We start from the raw sequence: 10,103 nt of genomic DNA on the forward strand, positions 1-10,103 counted from the left end.
AAGGAAGGAAGGAAGGAAGGAAGGAAGGAAGGAAGGAAGGAAGGAAGAAAGGAAGGAAGGAAGGAAGAAAGGAAGGAAAAGAAAGGAAGGAAGGAAAAGAAAGAGAAAGAAAGAAGTAGAGGGAGGAAAGGAAGGAAGGAAAAGAAAGAAAGAAAGGAGGGAGGGAAGAAAGGAAGGACAGATGGAAGGAAGGAAGGAAGGAAGGAAGGAAGGAAGGAAGGAAGGAAGGAAGGAAGGAAGGAAGGAAGGAAGGAAGGAAGGAAAAATCCTTATCATGTTTACAAGACCTCAATAATATTGATCTCCTTTTTGGTTTGGATTCCACCCTTGGCAATCTCCCTGTTTGCATTTAAGTAAATAGAACAGGCACTATTTGCTTAGCTATCTGCTTTAATGCCATTTCAAATGAATAATAGGAAAACTCCCAAATATTACTTACAGAGATAACAAGTCTAATGGTATATACTCATTCTGCAGTTGGGAAAAAAACTTTCTCTCTTCTAGCTCTATTGGGATAGATAAAAAGCAGGTAAAAGGGAGGAGATGGTATCTATTGTATGATAGTAACCAGGAGACTCCCATGGTAATCTCAGTGACAGCTTACTGGTTGAGTCATACCTACTAGCAGTCTTTGGACTATTTCCTATAGTATCACCTATAGTTGGTGTTAGGCGTGCATGAACTAAGTGGCTATTTTCCTGGATTAGGTTTCTCTGGTGCTTAAGGTTACTTTTACCTAATTAGGAGAGTGTGACTAATTGGCCCATGGCTTGGTGCAGCCCTGGATAAGTTCACTATAAGGATCCAGTCTAGAGGCACTATGAGCCCTCTCACCATACTCTGCTGTTTTCAAAGTCAAAGTCTGAAAATCCCTGAAAGATCCTCTGGTTGAATACCTAAGCTCTAACCATCTGTCAAAATCTGATCCTCATTGGTTCCTGGAAGAAGCAAGTTGGCTAGATACTTTATTTGCACTTTGTATAAATGTGTCTGTGTGCATGTTGTATCCCCAAACAGATTTTTCAGACATATCATTTCCTCCACTCACACCATCACTACATTAATGAAGTTATCCACGACACTTCTCTGAACTATTCTAATTCTTTCCTAAATGGTCTACCTGCCTCCAGTCTCTCCTCTCTCTCTATTCCATCCTCCTCAGAGCTGCCAAAGTGATATTCCTGACATAGTAGTATGACTTCCCTGCTCAGTGAGTTCCACTGGTTCACCATTGCCTCTTGGATAAAATATGAATTTCTCTTTCAGCAAAGTCCTTTATAATCAGACTCCAGACTACTTTTCTTAGCTTGTTGTACTTTACCTCCTGTACCTCTTTAAGAATACTATATTCCATTTAAATTGGACTACTTATTGTCTCTCACATGTGACATTTTAGTTTCCATGAGTGTGCTTTTGTATAGGCTTTTCCTAAGGTTAGAATGAGCCTATTCTTAGGGTAAAAAGAGAAGCTGAAGAAGAAAATAATGAGTAAAAATAAGATGGAGGGAAATTCACAAATAGTAATTATAACTTTGAATGTGAATGTGATGTTTATAGAGGCTTTCTTTGTGGTGGCAAAGAACTGGAAATTGCAGGGATAGCCATCAATTGGGGAATGGCTGAATAAGTGGTGTATGTTTGTGACTCTCAAGGTAAGCTCAATGATTTTATAAAGGCATGAAAAGGCATGCATGAAATAATGAAGTGAGCAGAAGCAAGGGAACTTTGAATATACTAACAGCAATATTGTTTTAAGAATGACTTTGAGCTACTGAGCCATTGTAACTATTAGAAATAAACAAATTACAAACAAGGTACATATGAAGAAAGACACTATCTGCATCCAGAGAAAGAAGTGATAAGTAGAAGTATATGTAGAATAATTTTACATACATATACTTATTTCTGCCTAATGGTAGGCATCTCTAAGGGCAAGTTGGGGGTGGGTGGGAGAAAAAAAAGAAATTCATATGATAATTCTGTTGTATATTTGGAGGGAATAGCAAATTGTACATGGTAGATTTGTAGTTTCATGTGCAATCACCTTTTCTATTGTACTGTGTTATGGAATTGCTTGGTTCATTTTGTGAATTGAAAATAAAATAAATTTTTAAAAATAAGTCTAGGTCAAATGTACCTACTACACTTGAATTTTCCTAAGCTCCCTATGCTAGAGTCTCTCTTTTGTCAAAAATTAATCTGTGTTTATATATTTGTGTACATATTGAAAAGTTCTGGCCAAAAGAACAATGTGAAAGGTCTCAGAGAAACCCAACTCTCCCACATAAATTCTAGTATATAGCCAAAAAATGATTCCAGAGAGATTGGTGATAAAAAACTGGAAAAACAGAAATAGAAGCAAGCTGTGCCAACGAAACCAGTATGAGCTCCTTTCTACAGGCATAAAGCAAACCAGCCAATACTCTGAGTAGAGAGGCTGGGGTTAGAGGAGAGGTTATAAATTATCACAAGCTCTAGAAATTGGTGAGGTCTCAAGCTAAAACCCAACCTTGGAATATCAGAACAAAATTGAGGACAGAACTATGTAAAAGGAGAAAGGGGACACTCCTCTGAACACTAGAAGTCACAGCAGAAGACAGGTTCTAAATAGTATCTGGGTGCCAACTCCAGAGTGGCTGTGAAGGGGAACTGGGGTCAGTATGCCACTAAGACTAGTTTGGAAGATAAAACCAACTCTTGACTTGGGATTGTGCAAGGAGAAAAAGAGTCTGGTTAAAGCCACAACTCATAGTCAACCTACCAGAAAAATTAGACAAAAATCAAGGTTGGAGGCAGTTGATGGGTCCTAATTCTATGCCCCACCTCCATCTGGAATGGCAATGGAAATAGCACTGAGACTATAAAGGGGGTAGGACCAAATAAACCTATCCAACCCATCCAATTAGGGCTATCTGGGACTGGCCTAATCACAAGTCCAAATTTAAGAACTGAGATTAAAAGTATGAGTAAACAGAAGGAGACAATGAAGAAATACCATAGGTAAAGAGAAGCCTAGTGGTAGCTAGGTGTTGCAGTGGATTGAGTATCTTTGCTAGAAAAACACAAAATGGGGTCATGAAAAGTTGGACACAAGTGAGAGATGACTCAACAACAACAACAAAGAGAAGCCTAAAAGGTTAAACTCAAATGATCCCACAAGTCCTAGTATAGCCTCAGTGGAGAAAAAATGGACTTGGTCATAAGGACTTTGGGAACAGATTAAAACAAATATGAGAACAGATAAAAAGTGAAATTAGAAATGAAGCATAGAATAGAAGATAGAAAACATCACTCAAGTAGTTGACTCCTTGAAAAATAGAACTATCAGAAATAAATAACTCTAAGAGATGCTGAGACATTAGAACAAATTTAAATTATTTTTAAAAAGTAAAGTAACGCATTCTCTACTATTAAAAACTGACTTAGAAAAGGACAAGGAAGGATAATTTAAGAATCATTATGCTCCCTGAAAAATGTGACCAAATAAAAATCTTGGTTACCATATTTCAAGAAATTATTTAAAATATTGTTTAGATCTTTTAGGGCCAGAGAGTAAAGTGAAAAGAGAATTCACTGATCACCTCCTAAAAGGAACCCAAACAAGAAAACATCCAGAAATTTCATAGACAAAATAGAATTTCCAGGTCAAATTATATATATTTCAAGAAGCCAAGAAACAATTACTCAAGACTTCTGCAACAAAGATAAATGAAAAGAAAAATCTTAGAATATGATATGCCAAAAGGGGAAAAAAACATATCTCATAACATTACTCATGACTCAACTGGATAAAGGAGTTGAACAGAGATACACAGATATATGCAGAAAATAATATGTATGTAAAATGTAGGAAACTCATCAAGGACACAAGCAGGAATAGGGAAAGGGGTGTTGGGGTGTATGAGTGAGAGTAGAATTGTGAAGGAAATGATTACTAGCAAATTAAACTTCAACTTCACTGATCATAGCAGGTGATTAAAAAGAAAAAAAATTGTAAGAACTAAAGTTCAGAGTCTGGGCTTTGTGAAGAGAAGAGGGATAGAGGAATTATATAGATTATAATTCATCCTGACTCCAAGTTTAGCCTCTATCCACTCCTCCAAGCTGACTTTCATTGTCTGGGTATTGTCCCATTAAAAATTAAAGGTACATCATTCATTTGCATGGGGAAGGCTAGTTTTTTAATGTATATAATCCCTATCAGCACTCTGAACATTGTCCTTATTGGGAGAAAACTTCATATTTCAGACTCAATACTATAGAATGATCTCATCTGAATAAGGAAAGTAGGAATTAAAATGCATTGTTTTACAGTAATATGTAGCTTCTTTAATTTTCCAAGTGTTTGGCTGTCAGACTGTGAAACCAAAAACCCCATCATTAGATACCTAGAAATTTTCTCTTAAATATCTAAATATCACACACAGAGTTTATTCCAGGCAACAACCAATGCCAAAAATTACTGATATTTTAAAAGCTCCAATAACAAACCTTAAATTAGGGATTTACAACCTTTTTGCATGTTATGGAGCCCTTTGGCAGTCTGGTAAAGCTTATGAACTCCTCTTTTACAACAATGTTTTTAAATACATAATATACATAGCATTATAAAAGAAACCAATTACATTGAAATACAGTCAGCAGCCACACATATATGTATACACAATCCTATAAATAGCCATGTGTGCATATGTTTATATACATATGTATATGCATACATATACACATATACATAATAATTCACAGATATCAGATTAAAAGCTCTTGTTAGGATGAAAGGGAGAACACAGCAGTTGTAGGACATATGACTAAAGTGCAAGAATGAAGAATTGAAGAATTTGACCTCTCTACTTATGTACCAAAAGAAACAGTGCCCATTATTAGACAGTAAGTTAGGATAGCATTAGGAGACCTGGATCCAGAGCCCAGTTCTGTTACTAATTACTTGTGGGACTTGGACAAGTCACTTGTTAATAGAATTTAGAGCTGGAAGGGACGTTAGACGTCTTCTAGTCAACTTCATTACACTCCCTCTGTCCCCTCCCCGCCCCATCCCCTCTCCCCTTCTCATCCATCTCATTCCAAATGCTTTGCTGTAAGGGTTATGGGATTTAAAGATCTTCCATGCCCCATTGGACTTGCTGACATAGCAGGAAAGGGCGGAGCAAGAGGAAGCGGAAGCCAAGCTAGAGTTCCTGTGGTGGCTGGCGGTGGTGGCGATGGCGGCGGCAGCAGCAGAGGCAGCGGCAGCGCGAAGCCCTTTTTGAGTTAACCAGAATTTCTGCTAAGGACTCCTGCTGAGGACTGCCAGGGGCCAGAGGTGCTGGGAGTGCGCTTCCCGGACGCTGGGTGGTTGCTGTGAGTGGGGAGAGGAGGACCTTTGCCTGAGGTAGCCTGCTCTGTTTTAAAGGCTTGAAAATGTGGGTGCTTTCTACTTTGTCTACCTGTGCCAATATCATAACTACTCTGATGGCTTTCACTTTCTGGTTTTGGGACTCAGTCTTTTGGTATCTTAATAAATTTTCTAGTTTATTTCCCCATATGGCAAGCATGATGTATTTTGTGATGGATAATTATATCAGCATATTTGTAATCTCCATAGGCATTGTGAATATGGCATTGCTGATACATTTGCTTATTACAACTAAAGGATGACTCTTTGACAAGTAAAGCCAAGAGACAGATTGGTTTCCCAGACAAATGGATCTCCATTGAACTCTCTTATTTTATAGATGAGAAAACTGAGATGCAGATACTTCAATTTATTTAGTCAAGGTCACAGAATTAGTAAATCTTCTCCTCTTTGGGTGCCAGTTTCCTTATCTCTAAAATGAGAAGGTTGGATGAGATGATGAGATGACCTGGACATTTTATTCAAACAGAAAGGCAAATAAAATGACAAAAAAAGATGTCTTCATGCATACAAGGGATACTCTCTCCCACAGGTTACTACATTACCACTCAAGGAGTGCAAACTCACACAAGGCATGTTTTACCAGTTAACATGTATGGAAGTCAACTCTATCCATGTAGAGACATATATGTCCACAGGGAATTTGGAGCCATGGAAGCTCATAACTCTGAAGCAGCAAAGCTGCCGGTGTCCTCTGGGAGACACCATCGAGTTCCTCTTTTGCTCGCTTCTGTCTGTGGTTCTTTGCTCTCATGGCCACTGCTGGGGTGATTGATAAGCTTCTTTCTATTACCATCTAATAATTACAACAGTATTCAGATAGGTCTTCGAGGCTTGCAAAGGATTACACACACACACACACACACACACACACACACACACACAAAGTATGTAGAGCCAGACAGAGACAGAGACAGAAAGGTAGAGAAAGAGAAACATAGATAGATAGATAGATAGATAGATAGATAGATAGATAGATAGATAGATAGAGAGATAGATAGATAGATAGATAGATAGATGATAGAGACAGAGACAGACAGAGAGACAGAAGGGGGAAAGAGAGACAGAAACACACACACAGGGAATTTTATTTGATCCTCACTGTGATGTATGTGCTCTTATTTATCCCCATTTTATAAGTGGTGAAATGGAGGCTTAGAGATGTTGAGGTATTTCCTAGGATCACTCAGCTAGTAAGTGTTTGAGTCAACTTTCAAATTCAGAACTTCCTGACTCCCAATTTGTTGCTCTATTGACCATGCCCCCTATCTACTACTATCTAACTTCTTCAGAGCCATCTGCAGTTATCTAGAAAATTTCTGTCTTGAAGAGAGAGGATATCTCTTTTAGGGCATGGTTGACCCAGTCAGGTGATCAACACAAGTGAAGAGAAGAGAATGAAATCCCTTCTTGTTCTAAGTCTGTGACCTAAGGGCTAGGATTTTAAGACCCAAAGAATGCTTCAGGCTAAGATTAAATATATTCTTTTTTTTTACCCTTTTTATCTGGTACTGATTCAAAGTACTTGTTCTTTGACAATTATCTGATTTAGGATTAGGAAAAAAAATCTGTTATTGTTAGGCCTCGGACTTCCTCAGGGACAAGGCTTCCTTTACTTCCAAGATCCATTTTAATTGGCTTTCAAGTAAAGCTATGTGCAAGAAAAGACAAACAAAAGACCACCTGTCCTCTACCACAGTTTTGCATTTACATTTATTGTGCCTATATATATCAACAACAAAAGCAATGGTCTTACATACTGTATTCCAGCTAGAACACTACTTGCTGATCTCCCTACACACCAAATATTCCACATTTCAACTAAAAAAATGAATGTATATGTGTGTGTAAACACACATACACACACATGATAACATACCTATCAGCTCTTGAGATGTTGTTCCTTCTGCACTCTCTGAAGTTCTCACCTCTATGATTTCTAGATTTAGGTTTGGGCAAGCTTCATCAAGAAAATGGCTGCTTTTCCATACCCATGTATGCTCAAGCTCAGCTATCATGACCCTTGTAGCATATGTGTATGTGTGTGTGTGTGTGTGTGTGTGATGGGAGGACCTGCTTTTTCTTTATTTTTAGTGGCTAAGTCACAGAAAGATTGCAGTTTTTTTTCATCATTTGTAAAAAGGAAGGAAGATGCTGTTTCATAAAAGAAATGTAGGTTATTGTAGCACAAGTACAATATTCACAGCACTGATGGTGATTATGAATATGCTGACATAGTTCTCAATCGCAAAATATAACAAACTCTCCATACAGAAGACAGAAGCAAAGTATTTATTCAGACACCAGAAAACCAAATCCCAACACTAGGAAATCAAATCCATTATAGCAACAAAGAAGTTAATACACCATGGCACATCAGGGAGCCACATCATACTTTAGCCTTCCCACAAACAAACACTCACAAACCAAGCTTTTACAGCAGGGCATAAACAAACACTCACAAGCCTAGCTGCCTCTTTGGGTTCATTATCTCCTTCCTACAGCTCTAACTGCTCTGATTCCCAGCTTCCTAGGGGCTCTGCTCCACCCTTCAGCAAACTCCTCCTACCACAGGCTCCATGTGATTACAATTGGCCTATTAGGGGGCAGGGAAGATGTTCAAGTTACCTTAGGCTTATTAAGGGACAAGGAAGATCTTCAAATTCCCATTCCCATTACAGTTATAACAAATGATTTTTTTCCCAAGGTGGTGAGGCAGTCAGGAAAATCACTTTGGGAAATCTAAATACTATAAGGGAATTTGAAGTGTCACTATAATAATGATGCTGATAACAACAAGAACAATAATAATATCTCATATTTATGTAGTGCATTAAAGTCTGCATTTGATCCTTGCAAGATGAATGCTGTTATAAAAAAAAGATGAATGAAAATGATAAATAACTCAAAAGGCCTTGGAAAGACTCATGTTAATCATAGATTAATTGTTATTACCAAAGATGATCTTTGGAGAGTAAGTGACATAAAATATATCTGTCCTTGGGGGGAAAAATGGGCTGGTCACACAGTGAAAATATGAGAAACCTGATAAACAGCTTGAGTGATTCATTGCTATCCCTATAATTAAATAAATATACTTGGATAACTAAGGAAAAGAAGATGAATGCTGTTATTATATCCATTTTGCAAATAGGGAAAGCGAGGCTTGTAAAGGTTAAATGACTCATCCACAGGCACACAACTAGTAAAAGTCTGAGTCAGGATTTTAATATAGGTCTTCCTAACTCTAAGTTCTCACTGTATCATACTTCAGAGATAGAGGTTTAGAGCATTTAGGGGTCATCTCATTCCAGCCTTTTTTTTTTTAAAGCAATTGGGGTTAAGTAACTTGCTCAAGGTTACATGGCCAGTTATTTTGTGTGGGTGCCAAGTATCAGAGGCCAGAACCAATCCCGGGTCTCCTGATGCCAGGGCCGCGCTCTTACTCACTGTGCCACCTGGCCACCCCCATTCCAGCCTTCTTATTCTATAAGTCTTGGGCCTCCAGTTTTCCCATCTGTCAAATGAGAGGGATGAAATTGGATGACCTTTAAATTCCTTATGCATACACAGTGTCGAAATGGGATTTAGTGGCAGAGCTGAGATCCAACTCTAGCTCCTCTCTTTTCAGACCCAGTGACTTACCACTAAAACTGGTTTTATTCCTTAAGGACCTTGATGTGTCAGGCTTTGATTCCATTCTGGGAGAAGAAAAAGATTTAGGGAACCCTGAATATCACATAAAATGACCAAAGAGTAAGAATGTATCAAAGGATTATTGATCCAGTCAAAACACAGGAGGAAAGCCTTAAACTGCAGGAAAGGTTAATGTTAATTCATACAAATTGTCCTGAAAATAAATTATATTTAACACCTTGTGTCTGAAAACAGATCCAAACTATAAGGCATGGTATCCATTAAATTCCATTGAGACTATTGTCTTCTCTTTATATAAAGTTATGAAAATTTTATTCTAGTTTTACCTATGGACATGTCTTATCTAGTTTAATTTTGTCTCATCTCATCTTGGTTTTTTTCTCTCCTCCTCTCACTTCCCCTCCTCTCACTTTACCTCACCTCACTTCACTTCACCTGACCTGACCTGACCTCATCTCATTTTTAACATAACCTAAGATCTCTTCACTGGATATTTTTTAATTATTGGTGCCTAAAACGACTTCTGTTCTGTCACCAAGCAGCAAAAGTATTCAGGAAAGTACATTGCAACAAGAATTTAAGGACACGTGGAAACCAGTGTGAGGGCTGAGAGTTGAATTTCACTGTTGGTATGAAATTAAGGAAAAATAACAATTGATGATGCCCTCAAGACAAAAGCTCATCTAAGTAGTTCAAAAGGAAGGAAATGACTACCTAGGAGAATAGAGATGAGTTGGCAGGCAACTGTCAAAACTGCCTTCATAATTTCAAATTACTGTAAAACGATCCCTTGAGGCTATGGGAATGAGTGCCTACTTACACAGGTGGTTTCAAAGGCAAGAGTCATCATTTCCCAATGCCATGGGGTTTCTTTCTTGGAGGTATGACACTAATGTATCACTTGTCAAGAAAAAAAGGATGCTCAGAATCCTGGGGCATGATGAGGCAAATGTGAGATCTTCCTTGTTTTGGATACCTTAGGGGTTCTATGGTTTTAATAATACACTGGGTGTTTCTAGGCAAACTCAGTCAT

This window comes from Petaurus breviceps, unplaced genomic scaffold, assembly GCF_028583685.1.
Source record: "Petaurus breviceps papuanus isolate PSGF00001 unplaced genomic scaffold, PetGlider_PUasm1.0 221, whole genome shotgun sequence".
In the NCBI taxonomy this organism is placed as follows: domain Eukaryota; kingdom Metazoa; phylum Chordata; class Mammalia; order Diprotodontia; family Petauridae; genus Petaurus; species Petaurus breviceps.